Source organism: Pezoporus flaviventris, unplaced genomic scaffold (assembly GCF_033815535.1).
Source record: "Pezoporus flaviventris isolate CSIRO_AGI_PZ_B2104156 unplaced genomic scaffold, CSIRO_AGI_Pfla_v1 ptg000006l, whole genome shotgun sequence".
Classification (NCBI taxonomy): Eukaryota; Metazoa; Chordata; class Aves; order Psittaciformes; family Psittacidae; genus Pezoporus; species Pezoporus flaviventris.
This window is the reverse complement of record NW_026892554.1, coordinates 21696597-21712759: the sequence shown is the minus strand read 5'-3', so window position 1 is coordinate 21712759 and position 16163 is coordinate 21696597. Positions and strand designations below refer to the sequence as shown.

The 16163-nt window shown below is 53.7% G+C and overlaps 1 protein-coding gene across 1 annotated transcript in view; it reads right to left on the bottom strand.

Annotated features, from left to right (window-relative positions):
• The window catches only part of SORD (sorbitol dehydrogenase), a 341031-nt gene that overhangs the window by 83291 nt on the left and 241577 nt on the right, over nt 1-16163 (bottom strand). The window lies entirely within an intron of this gene.

Here is a 16163-nt window from a genome sequence, read left to right as displayed (position 1 = left end):
CCATCCATCCCCCATGCCCAAGACCAGCAAAGTCAGCAGAGGAGCCAGCAACCAGCCTTGGAACCACAGCAGGAGCTCCCCAGCCCTCTTCAGGCAGGACAGCAAGGGGCAAGAAGCTCTTCAGATATTTTTCCACTTTCGTGACTTATTTGGTCAAAATTGCTGATGAATTAATCAGAATAATGAGTAACTCGGGTGCCTCAAAGCACTCGGCAGCAGCGGTCGAACGCTGAAACAGCAGAGCTGTTGTGCAAAACCTGGCACCCTCTGCTAATCCCTGCATCGCTGCTAATGCCTGTGCCCAGTAATCCCTGTTCCTCCTGCTCATCCCTGCACCCCTGCTCTAAGTGCTGCATCATTAGCACATGCATTACCTGCTAATCCCTAATCCCTGCAACCTCACTGATCCCTGTGACTTCCGTGTGTTCATCCCTGCACCCTGCTTCTCCACTAAGAACCCTAGGGAGCCCTGATGTCCGCAGAGCTGCTCCCACCCGTTCCCAGTGTCCCCATTGGGTCCATCTGATCCTTGAATGCCAACAGTCGCTTGTGGGAATGGCATGGGCAAGATATACCGTGTTTGGGAGGTGTTACAGAGACAGCGAGGAGAAAAGGAGGAAAAGGGGCTGCGTGTGGGGCAGGCTGGTGTCACAGTGCCACTGAGCAAGCAGGCTTGTGGGACACCAACCTGCCTTTTTTTGCAGCTTATCTCTGAGACATCTGAGCCCAGAGACATCGCCAGCTCCAGCAGAACAGAAGCACGATTCATGGGGTGGGGGATGAAATATTCAGAGAGGTTTAGAGCAGTTCAGTGTCTCGCACAGAGCACTCTGATGAGTATTTCAGGGGATAGGCACCCACAGAAGGGCTGGGAGACACTGGTGGTGGAGCACCAAACAGGCACCCTGCAACCACAGCAGCCACAGGTGGTCTGGCAGGGAGTGACTGGGATCAACTGAGAGCATCAGGCCACACCAGCAGGTATGCTTGGCACAGCCAAGCTCTGGGACAGCTTGCAAAGAGCCAGCTGAGGCAGTGAGCAAGGAGGATACCTCTCCTTGAGGTGTCTGCTGCCTTCCCACTTCACTCCCAGTGATGTGACAGCAGTGAGGGCTTGTTCCCACACACGTGTCCACCCATCTGTTAGCTGTTCAACAAACACTGAGACAGACCCCATCTTACCAGCTCCTCCCAGCTCATCCCCTCCAAGCAGCATGGTCACTGTGTTCCTACACTGTCACCCCACATTTTGGGCTCACTGCAGGGGGAAGGTGACAGTATTCAGTACAGAGGATGTGCATGCCCATCATGGGAGCCCCCTCTCTTCTGGCACACCCCACAGCGATCTGGTCCCTTCTAGGCTGTAAGAGGAGGAAGCCAACCAGAGAGGCAGTGAGGTATGGGCTCCAGCACGAGGCCCTGTAAATCACAGTAAATTAAAACAGAGCTGCCCACGTCTGCCAGACTCCCAAATCCCCTAAGACGCAGCCCTGATAGCAGCCCCACCGGCGCTGGGGTTGCAACGGCCATGGGAGTGCGTGGAGTCACGTCCTGGGTGAAAAGTTCAGGTCCGAGCTGGGGGAGCCTCTGGGGCAGAGTAAAGGCTGCGGCGTATGTGATGCAACATGCAGGATGTGCTGGCACCCTGCTGGCCCCAGTCATGGAGCTGCAAGCCACCAATAGGCAAGTGCCCTCTTTGCTCCCAGCAAAGCCAGCACAGGGCAGGACCTGCAGTGTGCTGGGACGGGGCTTTAACTCCTGTTACATGTCCCAGCTGTGGCAGTGGCAGGTCGGGAGCTGGCGGAGCAGGGACGTGGGCAGCTGATGGGGAGGTTTGGGGTAGCAGGAGGGAGGCAGCACGGTGCCGACGGTGCCACTAGGACAGAGCCGCACTGGGGCCGCATTCCCCAGGGACAGATAAAAGCTACCGTAAAAGGGGAGACCTGTCACCAGGGCTGGCCTGGCTTGTCTCAGCACCGCGGGGAGGGCGGCGGAGCACTCAGCGAGCGGGTGCCACCACAGCTCCTGTGGCTCAGAGCCACCTTATCGCAGCGTGCCACGGCTCCTGTCACTCACTGAGCCATGCCGGGAAGGCACCGACCCACCGGGCACCCCCGAGCTGCTGCGGCCCCAGCCCCTCTGTGATGGCAGCCTGCAGCCACACGCCTGGGTGAAGCCATCATACCCCATCGGGCTCCACCGGCTGCTGAGACCTGACTCCGCAGTTCCCTTTGGAGGGAGCCTGGCTCCTTCCTTCACCCTTGTGCACCCAAGGGAGCAGGGATCTGATGCAAAGGGAAGGCAGGAGAGAGCAGCACCCTCCAAAAGAGCCTGGAAGGCAATGCTGGGCACTGTCAGCACAGAGCAGGGGCCCAGCAGGAGCTGCAGGGGGGCCACCGACTGCAACAGCTTCTGCTTACGATGGGCAAAACGCTCGAGATCTATAAGCAGGAAGAGGCTCTTCTGGAGGGAATGGCAAAATAATGTCTTTGCACAGCTCGACTCCCCCACCATGCCTTCTCCTGACGGTCTCACAGCTTTCACAGGGGGAAGGTTCCCTTCCTCCTCACCCCTCCACAAGCAGCAACTCTCCTCCCACAGCCAATTAGTGAGCCGGGGTCGGGGGCCAAGGGGCTTCCTGAGTTCACAGCACTCATCATGGAACCACTGCCAAGCGGAGCCAGCATTGAGCAGCACACACGGGTCAGCCCCCCATGGCCATCCTGGGGACAACCGAGTCGTGTCCCGCCCCAAGGACTCTGACTTTCCCCTCCATCACCAATCGCCATGCTCCCCCCTCGCTGCCCGGCTCCCTGCTTCATCCCTCCCTCACCCTGACATCCTCCAGCTGCCACCGGGCCCCACGCATCCCCGCGCTGAGGCTTCACCCCGCCACAGCCAGGTTTGCAAGGCTGGAGGAGGAGCACGAATCTGCCCACAGCCACACCAGCCGGGGCAGCCCCACTTGGTGCCAGCCCCACAGCAGCCACCTCTTCCCCGCAAGCACGGTGGCCGCTATCAAATATTCATAGCGCTGCTGGGTAAATAAGCATTATGAATTTATGACCTGCTGAATTAAACAGGCTCCATCTCAGGCCGCGGCCGTTCAGCGAGGTGGAAGGAACACGGCGTTGCTGGCACATGCAGCAGCAAAAGTGCCGGCATTGCCCCAGAGGCCGACTGCATTCAAACCCAAACCATGTCCAGGCTTTGGGAAAACCCTGAGCACAGAGGAGCTGGCCTCAGGGCTCCTTTACCTCTTGCAGATCCTTCGCTGCCCTCTTCATTTCAGCTCTGCCCAGGGCAGCTGGCAGTGCAAGCTTCCTCCTCTGCGGGGCTGCAGTACCTTGGAGCAGAAAGGTGTGAGTGAATTCAGGCTCGGGTTCACCGCTTTAAGCAATCTTTAGTCCAGCGCTGCAGCTCTGTGACTGACCAGGTTCATGAGCAACACAGAAAGTGCTTGCCCGCACAGGCAAGAGGCACAAAATGATCCCGTTTGGCACAGAGAGGCCATCAGAAAGTCACCCGCGAAAGCTCTGGGCAGCAATGCAGAAGGATGCACGGAACGAGCAATGCCCAGCTCTGTTGGAAGAGGCTGGTTTTCCATAGCCCATCCAACACGCTGGGTGCAAGCAGAGGGCAGCATGGCTTGACATCAAAACCCAGCCTCCTCCTGAGGAGATGACCAGGTGTCCTTGTGAACATCTTTGCAGGAAGGAAGATGTAGGGATGGGATGGTGAGGAAAAGAGATGGGATAAGCACTGCAGCAGCAGGTGAGCCATCACCTGACCTGGGCCAGTGGTGTAAATGCTGAAGGAAAGGCCAGGAGATGATGGAGTTTCCAGGATCATCACGACAGGGAGCGCAGGGAAATATATAAAGAGCAGCCTGAAAGGCTCCGTGAGCATCATTCAGGGCTGCTCCTGTGTAAGGATTCAGGCAAGAGGGGGAAACATGCTCAGCAGATGGGACCCCCACCCCGCCATTAATGCAGCACATGTTCTCCTCATTGCTCCCTCACAGTACCAGGCTGGGGCACATCCTCCAAGGAGCAGCACTGCCAGGCCCTGGCCCAACACCATCAAGCCACCATCCTGAAATTGCAAAGCATCCTGTGTCTGGGTGTTCTGCTTCCCAAATCAGCCTCAACACGTCTGCTCTGAGCTCCTTTTCCTCGAGTGACAACTGAGCCACCAAGGAGCATCACCAATGGGGTCTGGCTGGCTGGGGCTGTGTGAGTCAGTGCTACCCTTCCCACCCTATCTTCTTGCCCCTGTTGGGTGTTCACGGCTTTGCCACTGAAGAACTGGAGCCACCCATGCTCCTGGCATGCTTGCCTCATCACACAGCAGCCAGAGCCAGCCACGCTCTTCCGCTGCCACTAAATTCACCCCTGAAGCCTTATTCCTCAGTGTGGCCCGTTCCCATCACTAGGGATGCTTCACTCCCACCCCTGCCACTGTCCCCCCATGTCCTCTGCCAGGACAGGTTGCTCCCACATGGTTGCAGGTTCCGGGAGTGGCCACATTCACACTCATGGCAGCATGGCCATACCCCAAGGATGCTCCAGGCTGGTCACCCCCAGCTTCTCAGCACTGGGGAAGAGCCTGCAGGCTTTAGCCTGGCCCCAGCGGGGACCTTGCTGTGGCCACCATGAGCCGAAGCCATGCACTGCAGCAGCAGCAGCTCCTCTGCCCGGCTGGGCTGGGTGCTGCAGGGCACGTAACAAGAGGCTGACAATGGGTTTGGGGGGCTGCACCCTGCTCCCTCCAAGAAGGTGATTTGGGGACTGCCTGGGTGGGAGAAGCAGCTGAGATGGGCAGAGGTGAGGGAAGGGATGGAGGGCAAGCTGGGGGGAAATCCCCATCTCTGCAGTCAGTGAACACCAGCCAGGGCAGACCCGACCTTGGGTTTTGCTGCTTTCCAATTCTATTTTCCACAGGCCCTTTCTGGAGAGATTGTAAGTGTGGCAGGAGGGGAAACCAAACATGGGATAAGCCCTCCCCACAGTTTGCCCTGCAGGGTCCTGGCATCACCCCACACTCCCCTTGTCTTGGGACTGCAGCGGTTTTGAGGTGCCAAGGAGGAGGCTGCAGTGACCATGACAAACCTCACGGCATGAGCCTATGTGCCAGACACAGGTGTGATGCTGTGGGCTTAATCCACATCACTCCCTCCCCACCAATGACAGATGCGAGCAGCCAGATGATGAGCAGATCCCAGCTCCATTGCTGGATCCAGACCCACAAAAGCCCAGGGAGCTTGAACACTTAATTTATTGTGCTTCTGAGGCCACATAAAAAGCTTATTCCTGTGTGGCTGTGCTATTTAAAACCAAGATCTTGCTGACCCTGTGTTCATCCAGAGGACGTAGTCCCGAGAGTGTGAAATCCCAACCAGCACAGCATTAACAGGATGCAGTGCTCTGAGTTCCTCCTCTTGGAAAGCACAACTCGTGCTCAGGAGGAAATCGCTTGTTGTGAAAGAGTGACCCCAACCGTCGCGCTGGAAGGAAACCTCTGCTGCAGCTCAGCCAGCGTAAAACCACTGCGGGGAGGCACGGGAGAGGAGCATAAGTTACGGGGTGCTGCAGGTGACATGGCTCCATGTTCCTCTCCAGCAAGAGCTGGCTGTTAAAACATTTAACAGCATATTCAAGACCCAAAATGTCAGGTGTTAGCAGACGGGATTTAAATGCATCCCTCTCTCCACTGCCAGCAGCACTGAGACAGACCACTGCTCCTGGTGTCACCTTCCTGGGAGCAGGAGCCCTCCTGGTCCCACCTATAAGAACATGGGAAGATCATGCTATATGGTGTGAAGCCCATAAAATGGAGCAAAATGCTGGTGGGAATGTAGGGGACAGAGGACCAAGGGAGGCACAAAAGACCAGGTAATGTATGGGGTGACAAGCGACAGTGATGGGAGCTGCCTGAAGCTGGAGCACAAAGGGAGCAGAGTGGCTTTAGGCTGATGATGAGGGTTTGGTCCCGGGGACCCCCCCACCCAGCACCATTCCCCTCCAGCAGGGGGTTAGCCCCCTCAGCATCAATCTCGCTCCAGCACAGCCCAATTTGGACATCCTCAGTGACCAACACGAGCTAGGGCAACACAAGGCAGACTGGGAGTGCTGCAGGATAACAAACCTGGGAATCCACCCCATGCCTGCTGGGCACAATCCCATATGCAGGACACCCAGCTCCCGTTGGAGCTGGCCAGGGCCTAGACGTGATAGAGTTGGATGGTGCAGGAGCACACCCCTGCCCTGTGGCTGTGCCTGCCCATGGCTTCTGGCCACAACCACTGTTTTTTCACTGACACCAGTAGAAACTCCTACAGAAAAACTCCTGGTCTGTATTCTGCCTTTGCTGTTCCCTTCAGCTTCTAAGCAATCCCACACTCCAGTCCTGAATGAACCACCTTCCCAGCACGCATCCAGCTCCACAGCAGGACAAGTGTGAGCTGGAAACGCATTGAGAAAACAGCCAGGAAATGTTGGCTGAGCTGAATATCCGCTAAAAACAACCCCACAGGGCCATGGGGTGAAGTGGGCCCAACAAGGCTATGCCTGGGGACAAGGATGGGGCTCTTCTGTGCCCATGTTCCCAGGGCTCTTTCAGTAGGATATGGCCCCGGCAAGTCCTGGAAGAGATTTGGGGTATGAGGCCAGGTTGGACTAAGCCTTGGGTGAGATAGTTTAGTGTGAGGTGTCCCTGCCCATGGCGGGGGGGGGTGGAATTAGATGATCTTAAGGTCCTTTCCAACCCTAACTATTCTATGAGGAACTCCAGAACACATCATTTTTTGATCAACTGAAAGCAGAACTTTGCAAATAGTTTTAAAAATGCTTAGAAAAAAAAACAAATGCTGTCAGAGCCAAAAGTGGCACTTTGATATTTGCCAAGCACTCAGAGGTTTTAATGTTCAGAAGAGGCTCCCCACTTAACAAAAAGGAGGAAAATATTAAAAGGCACATGAGACATTTCAGCTGGTCCACAACGTGCCTCTATGCTTCATGCAGCAGCCAGACACGGGTACGGCTAGTGGGAGTGACACTGAGAAGGAAACAGGGTGAAGAGGAGCGCTGGGGACCCCACTTTAGAGAGGGACACACGGGGTGTGACCATGGGAACTCATGCACAGGATGCATCCGCGCACAATGCCAGCCCCATGCATCCCATGTCATTCCATGCTCCCTCGCCCGCTGCAGTGGATGCAGCGTGCTGGGGCGCTGCTCCTGCTGTCGGCTTTAGGCTGGTTCCCACGACCTGCTGCACTTCCTGCGGCCGCTGCACGGCTGCGGGACATGGAGGCGGAAGCCCTGCAATCCAGCTGGAAGGAGAGGCCCAGCCCCAGCCCCAGCCGCAGCCTGGGAACAGCCCCCATGCAGCATTCCCCTGGCCACGACAGCCGGCGTGGGATCCGCTCACGGCCAGCACCTGGCCTGTGGATGCTCCGGGAGAGCAGGTCTCAGAAAATCAGTCCTTGGGCGATTCCTCGTGGATGTCTACAGCAGGGCTGAGCCTAAGCAGGGCCCTTGTAAGATGTTTTGCACATTGCCCAGGGCTGGCTCCAGCCCAAACCCACTTCCTCTGTCTCCAGCAGAGCCGGCTGAAGGGGGCACTGCGGGAGGCGGATGTCAGTGGCACTGTTTCCCAGCCTTTCCTTCAGGGATGTGCTGGAGGAGGCAGGGAGCAAGGCTCAGCCTCTGCATGCTGAGCACCAGAGCTGCTGGTGGCATCTGTCTTGGGTATGTTGCATACTACCCATCACACACAAGGCAAAGCAGAGCTACCAAAAAAACTCAAATCCAAAGGATCCAAGCACCAGTTTCCCTTGGAGAGGCTTCATGAGTCCCCTCCACAGGACAGCATGCTCTCCTACCAGCTAATGTACTCTGCAGTAAGGCTTCTAATGGTTGTAGTACCTAAAGCTACAGGTGAGCTCCAGCATCATCTGTACACTCAGCTTTTGGAACTGGATTTGGGAATGCAGGTAGCTCATGAAGCTTTATATCAGTGTTTCAAAGGCCTGCTCATGAACCCCTTACTCAGCTATTTGATGGGCATTTTCCCAAGTTTCTTGCAAAACACTGGGACCTTTCCTGAGCTTGGGCTGACTTGGTGGCTGGAACTGGAGCCCCAAGGAAGGCAGGCTGCCCCTGCACACAAGGACACCAGTGTGACAGACCAGGCATGCTCTTGGTTTGGGTCTCTGGAAAAAAAGGGGTCTCTCTAAATATTTCTAGCTTTGTGTGTGTTCTTGATGAAAAAAGCATTTGTTTCTCAGGGACTCCTCTTGGGGGCCAATGCAGCAGGATGAATCCAGATGGAGTTACCTGCAACACAAAGGTGTTTCTGTCCCAGAGCTGGGCAGAGCCCAGGGACGCCCTTTTCCTGTCTCCCCTTGTTTCTTTCCTCTTTCCATTCTTTGTGCAAAGCTGTGTTCAAATAACACTTCCCTGGAACAAGGAGAACTGCAAGGTAATGAAAAGGTTTGCCATCCGGACGTGTTCTGAGCTGGCAAACTCTCACTCCTTATAACAAAGCTGGGAAACAGTGCACAGCCCGGGGGTTCACTGCAGTGAACCTGCCAGTGGCAGCGCTCACAGAGACAGGGCATGCACAGTCAGGGAGCAGGGAACATCACTTCAGGCACCCCGGAATGCTTGGGGGTGCTCTGTGAACAAAGGAAATACACTGGAGATCCTCCTCTCCCACCGTGTGGGTGCACAAAACCTTCCTAAGCTGTGTTCCCTGCTCCCCCGCACATGCACACCCCACATGGCTTGCTATGGATGTGTGGCAATGACCCCCAGGAAGGTTTGCAGGCTTCTTTGCAAGGTAAGATCTCTTCATCAGGGACTGTAGTGATAAGGCAAGGGGTGATGGGTTCAAACTGAAACAGGGGAAGTTCAGGTTAGATCTAAGGCAGAAGCTCTTCCCTGTGAGGGTGCTGAGGCGCTGGCACAGGGTGCCCAGAGAAGCTGTGGCTGCCCCATCCCTGGCAGTGTTCAAGGCCAGGTTGGACACAGGGGCTTGGAGCAAGCTGCTCTAGTGGAAGGTGTCCCTGCCCGTGGCAGGGGGTTGGAGCTGGGTGACTTTCAGGTCCTTTCCAATCCTAACCCATGATTCTATAGAAACTGAAGTATTCATCATCTATCTTAAAGGGAAATTTTGTATGAAAAACTCAGGTTTTACTTTCTTTCTACCAGTTTGTTGCCAGAATTTTAAGCTTTGAAGTCCTTTATGAAAATAGTGCAAGTCTTGGTTGTAAAGGAGCTCATGGCATTTTTCTCATCCTTATCACAAACTGCCCTCCATCCACTAAGTTAAACTTTCAACTCCTCCAGAATCCAAGATGTTTATCCCCCTCTGTGTGCCCAAACCGTGACTTCTGGGATTGATTCAAATAAAGAATGTCATTTTATGAGAATAAATTAAATCACACCTAAAAACCCCAGAATACACTAGGGAAAGGCATATTTGCTGGGTTTGAAACAACCAATAGAAAGGAAAGGATTGCAAGTTTCTATCATATGAAGCAATTTAATTATCCATGTTGTGAATAAATAACTGGCCTGCATCATTTGGGAAAACATCCATTGGACCGTGGAGCACAAACTTCCAGGAGACAAGCACCTATGTAGATACACATTCATAATAAAACTATCCAGAGAACAGTTTCAACAGTATTTGGAAGATAGAAAGGAGCTCATCTCCAGAAAATCAGCACCTTGAGGGTTAGCAGCACCCTGGTTTGTGGTTACCACGCTGCAGCTGGAGAGAGCAGCCAGAAGCTATGCTTCAGCTCTCAGGCCGTGAGCAAGGCAGGCAGCTTTGCTGTGGAAAACATTCCTTCCACCAGATCTTCGCCTCCATTCACAAACCATCTGGAGGGCAAACACCCAGCGAGCCTCAGCAGGAGCCCCCAGCAATTCCACTGAGCCTGCACATTCCTGCGGGGCCATGAAAACATGAGTGTTATGACTCCAACGGTACAGGAACAGAAATGCACCGAGCAGAAGCCTCACATGCAGGGAGCCACAAGAAAGAATTGTGGTGGCGGGGCCAGCCATGGAGGCAGAACTGACAAGTTGGTTAAGGGGTTTGACATGATCCACACACCCAACCCAACTGCTCCTGATGCAAATGACCCAGAGGCTTTCCCAGCTCTGTCCTAAACTGGATGTCATATGCTACCCCTGCCCGTGTCAGGCCTTCCTCTCCAAGGTTTGCATGCTGAAGGATCCTAAACAACTATGACATTTAAAAGCTTTGGTTTGGGGTTTCACAGGGAGCACATCTCCAAGCCTAGTGCACGTTTGCACACATGATACAGAAAGAAAGGAACAACATTACTTTTTTCCAGAAAATGGGACAGAGGTGGGATCGGGTTCAAGAAATATGGATACCAGATCTCAGCTGAAGCCTCTGAGTGATCCAGTACTTTAAAACAGGCCTGGACACATTATTCTGGGGGTGTAGAATTGAGAGAAACAAAATTATTAGAGCAAATGGAGAAGGTGTTTTGCCTGGACAGGTCCTCAAGATTCTCAGCTCTGTTTGCAGCAGCTTCACCGCCAGCTCGAGTATCAGCGAACAGGCGCTCCACAGCCGTGACAGAATCCTGCACTCCCCTGTGGGAATGGGCATGCCAAGGCCTTCAGCACAGCATCCCCGAGACCTGTCCCCAAACGCCAGCACATGGGCCCCATGGAAGGATGGGACCAAAACCCAGGTGTCAGACCCATGGGATCCACTCCTAAGCTCAGTCTGCTTAAATCTGTGATGCTAACGTGATGGGAGAGTGTGGGCTATGTGCTGCCTGTGTCACCTCACCACCACACAGCCTCTGCTTAGGGAATTTGGTGACAGTGCTTTAAGGAATTCAGGCCTGCAGGGACTCCAGATGTCCCTTCCAAGATTTCTTAGTTTGCAGTGCAGCCATAGGGTAAGAAAAATGATACAAAACAAGCTCCCCCAAGACACAGTTCTGAATTCTTGTCATGTGAGATTTCTAAGAAGCCTCGCTCAGATACTGAGAAATGCTATGAGAAGAAGCAAGACTTTAATTTTTAGGTTGTCCTTGCAATGTGCAGTCACCTTGTGGTCTTAACAAATGAAACTCCAAGATGCCCTTAGGACTTTTGGCTGGACTAGCACTAGCTCCCACCACCATCGAGCCTGTTCACGCCGACACCCCCATGAATCCTTTTCCACAACCTCATTTCCAGTCATGGGGACCTATCCTGAACCACCAAAACCACACAGCAAGAATAGCTTCCAAGGAAGTCATGCTGCACAGAGGCAGGATAGAGGCCCAATTTTGGCTAAATTCAGGCAGATCCATTAGAAACACCTCCAGCTCCATTCATCCCATCTTCTCACAGCATCTACAAGGAGCCAAGCCAAGACACCTTTAAAGTACCTGTCTTTCTCCAGGGGCAAGAGGCTTACATGCAGATGATTCAAGAGAGGTGAAACTAAGCCATGCCTGTAGTAAATGAACAAGGGAGCAGAGATGTGCCAGAAAGGATGAGCTCATTGCAAAATTAATTGAAAGAGCTTTTACAAAAATCAATGCAAAGATCTAGCTGGATTCAGACATGCAAGCTGCCAGCAGCAAGATACCTTCTTACTGCCTGTGTGCTTTCCTGCATACTCCTTTTTACTGATTTGTCCTTGATTTTTTCCCCTTTTTGTCTTCTTCTGCCACCCACCAGAACCTGCACTGGGAGACTCTGGCCATATCCTGGAGCACAACCTACTCCTACAGGTAAGGAAAAGAGCTCTGGACACAGGGATGGTGCTGAGAAGAAGCTAAAGGCTGGTTTCCTTCAGAGGAAACAGGCAGGGAAGCACAGGAATGTTTCTTTGGGCCAGAAAAAGGTGACCTTTCAAGCTAACCTCTGCTGGGGGAGCGCTGCTCTCACAGCTCTGCCGTGCTGCCAGTTCCTGCCTGACAGGAGCTTGGGCCAGGAGCCGCATGCCTGGACCTCGCACCTACATGTTCCCATCCTTGCTGTAGGCTTTGTGCTTCCTGACATGCTTTTTCCATCATACCCCATTCCCAGGTTCTGTTATGCCAGGAGATCACATGAGGAGGGACCAACTGCCTCTTTTCCAGTGTTTGCTGGCAAAACTCCTGCCTGCCTCTCCAGGGCAATCCATCCTGACATTCTGTGCTTGGAGGGATAGCAGGTTTGACAGGGACTCACTCTGCAGTAGTATCTCAGCCCACGACCATCCCATCATCACATCAGAGTGTCTGCAAAGGTGCTGGCTCTAGCCCACAGCATCCTGTCGGAGCACAGGCCTCAGCAATGACACAAAAGCCCACAACAGACTCATCTCATGGTGGACCACCATGTCCCATCACTAGCTCTCACCCCCTGACACCATCCAGCTCTTCACCCCACCCAAATCTGTGCTGCACATGAACACCTCCACTTGGTGCCGATGCACATCCCACTGGTACGAACAGGGACAACACATCTTCAGAGAGCAGCAGAGGGAAGTCATACCTTGTCACAATTTCTACATTCTTTCTTCTGCACACACTGTGGCCCAAGGCCTTGGACATGCCAGTTATGGCCCAAGCTTGATGCTCAACATGCTCTGAAGCAAGCTGTTCTCTGACCTGCTTTTCTCTCATCACTAATTCACACCTAGCAGATTTCCGACTCAGCTCATGCATGAACTCTCCACTGGCACCACTTAATGGCTAAATAACAAATTCTGAGAAAGCTCATTAAAAAAAAGAAAGCCGTTGATGTCAGCAATGTGCCTTAAACTTGACCCCCAGCTCTGACTAGGAATCATCTCATCCCGTTGGAAATACAAAGGAACAGCAGAAAACTGTATCAGCACAGCTTGGAAGGAAATGCTTCTTTTTGTTACAGATGTGAAGTGGACAGAACACTCGCGTTAATGACACTAACCAACGTGACAGTTTGAACAACTAAAATCCACCTGTGCGATGGACACTCGCAGAAACCCTCAAGACACGATTCCAGCCTCACGGCGGCACAGATGGACTGGCTTTATGGAATTTATCCACAGTTCACCTAGAAACACAGGTGAAAAAATCCCAGCAATGCTCCTGGTACTTCTATGGCTGTAACACAATATAGGCATGTCAGCACAGGAGGATCAAGATATGAAAACAAAATTCCCTGGCAGTGTTAATTTTAATTTTTCCCCTAGCAAAACAAGATCCCCATGTTAAAAAAAAAAAGGAAAAAGAGAATTCACGGAACAGGGGATGAAAAGCCTGCTGACAAAAACATCATTCCATTCCCAGATATGCCCTGGAAAGTTCTGAATGACACATTTCTGAAGATGTTTTTAAATAACCACAGGGTATCAATTATACCTACAGCTCCCAATCCTTTTCTCTCTTTATTCTGAAACCTCTGTTTGGAAGAGTTTTCCATTAGGCAGCCCCCTTCCAAGGCAGCATCTAGGCAGTGCTGCTGGAGGAACCAAAGAACTGTGTCCGAGGCTCTGGCTGGACGTGGCATCCACCACACACCCCGGCACTGGCCGTGCTTCACCGTGACGGGGAGGGCACAGCCAAAGGACCGACATGTGGTACCCGCTGGTGGAACACGCACAGGGGAAGGGCTGCAGCTGCCACTTCCCTGGTACAGCCTCCTCTGCAACAGTGTTGGTTTCCGTATCTGAGTGGCTGCATCACCACGAGGTCAGTGGGAGTGCCTGTGGCTGCATTGCCATGGGGCCGGCCGAGCGGGTGAACTTGCTTCTGGCCCTTTCTCACACAAAGGCAAAGACAGCGCAGCCAGGACTGCAGCCAAGGAAGAGCACGGAGCAAATGTTCGAGAGACAGCCCATCCCGCGGGGACCCTGCTTACCTCCATGGCCCCGAACATCTGGGCAGTATCTCTGCTGTCAACCCTGTGAGCAAGAAGGCTGTGACCGAGTGGCTGTCCTCCTGTTGTCTTGGCCTTGCCTGTCTCCACCTAGTGTCTTCCGTCCCGTGTCAGGCAGTTCCAAGAAGCTGTGGCTATCCCTGCTCAGCCCCAGCCCACCAGTGCTCACCCGCTCTGAGAGCAGATGTACTCTGGTTCTCCATTTCCCAGCTGTGGAAAACTGTTTACCTCAGTATCTGTCCTGATGGAAAGTATTGTTCAAGAGCTATGTAATCCACAATTAATCACAATAATCAATGAGAATAATTAAGGAGATACCCAATGAATGTTTGCAAGCCTCTAAAATAGAAAAGGTTGCAGATGTCATCTGTTCCGTGTCTAGAATTTGGGATAATCAATCCCAAAACCCACCCTGACAAACAGCAAGAACTCACTACAAGAGAGACACTGAGGTGCTGGAGTGGGTCCAGAGGAGGGCAACGGAGCCGGTGAAGGGCCTGCAGCTCCCCAGCACTGCCAAGGCCTCAAGCTGGTGCAGCTTGATGCCATTTCCTCTTGCCCTGTCACTTGTTAACTGGGAGAAGAGACTGACTCTTCTGAGCCTTCTCCAGACTGAACCCCCCAGGTCCCTCAGCCGTTCCCCATCACACTTGTGCTCCAGGCCCTGCACCAGCTCCGCTGCCCTTCTCTGGCCCCGCTCCAGCACCTCAATGTCTCTCTTGTAGTGAGGGTCCAGCGCTAAGCACAGGATTCGAGGTGCGGCCTCACCAGTGCCCAGTGCAGGGATGATCACCTCCCTGGCCCTGCAGAAACCCCTCCCGTGCAGCTGAGCGGGACACGGTGCAGGGCCTTGCCAAGGAACCGCAGCCAGCCCAGAATATCCCAGTGCAGCTCCTTGTGCAGGAACAGCCTCACATGGCCAAGAAAGGCAAAAAAAAGCACCCGCTGGATTCCGCTGGCAGCAGCACCCCAACAGCTGGTGACACTGTGACCTGGTTGTCATGCCCAGCCCCAAAAACGCAGCGCAACTGCACTTGCCATTGCCAAGACCACGGTTATGGCAGTAATGGTGATCCCATTTCCCTCCTCCACACAGGAGACACCGAGGCACAGGGCAAGCAAGCGATTTGATGGGGTTCGGTAATGAGACAGGGGGTATCAGTGACAGTCTCTTGGCTTTGAGGCCCTTGGTCACCAGGACATGTCCCAGAGCACCCACCACCCTTCCCAGCAGGGGCATGCAGGCAGAGACACCCAAACCAGCAGCAAAGCCTTCAAGAGCGGTGAGCAGCAGCCCTTTTGTGCGTTGCAAACTCTCCTCGGCACAGATGGGGACACAGAGTGACACGCAATAAAAAAAGAAATAAAGCCTTCCCGTGGGTATACAAAAATAATACCATGAACGTTCCAGCTTCCCGAACAACAATCGTCTGCGAAGCCAGCACTGTGGGAAAGTCTCAGCTCGCTTTTCCTGGGTCTTATAAATAGAATGATGGCTGCAAACAGGGCTTGAAACGCAGAGGAAGGGGGAAAAGGCCATTTCAGAGGCTGTGTTTGAACTCGGGCTCTGGCCAGCATCCAGCTTTCTGCAAACAGCTGGTCGCTTCCTGCCGAGCGAGGGCCGGTGCTGCAGCGCTGGGAACCAGGAAGCTCAGGCCAAGGGCTGCATGTTGGATCCCAGAGCCTGCGGGGCATCGCAGGCATCTGATCCCATGTGAAGCTCAGCACCCACCGAGCTCTGTGGGACCAAGCCCCACAGGCCCCCCACTTGGGGGGCTGCTGCCACCTTTTCTTTTGAGGTACATTGCTAATCACAAGCCCTGCAGAGCCCTGCCACGGGCAGGTCAACATCGTTATCCACGTATTCACTCCTCTCTTCCCTGCTCTAGGTCCTGCTCAACCAGGTGAGGAGCCTGCAGCTCTCCAGGCCACCTTTTAAGCACTAGCACCACACTTTAAGCAGGATATGGAACAGGCTATTCAAAGAAGTGGTGAATGCTCCATCCCTGGCAGGGTTCAAGGCCAGGCTGGACAGACCCTTGGATGATGTGGACTAGGGTAAAGCATCCCTGCCCATGGCAGGGGGTTGGACTGGATAACCTTAAGGTCCTTTCCAACCCAAACCATTCTATGATTCTACGATCATAGCCAGCAGCTTGTTGTGCAGTGCCACCACCAGGGCCCAGCATCCATTCCTTGTTGTTACTCCCTGACCTATTCCCCCACCAGTTCCGATAGCCAAAACACTTCCAGGAAGCCTCCAGTCAG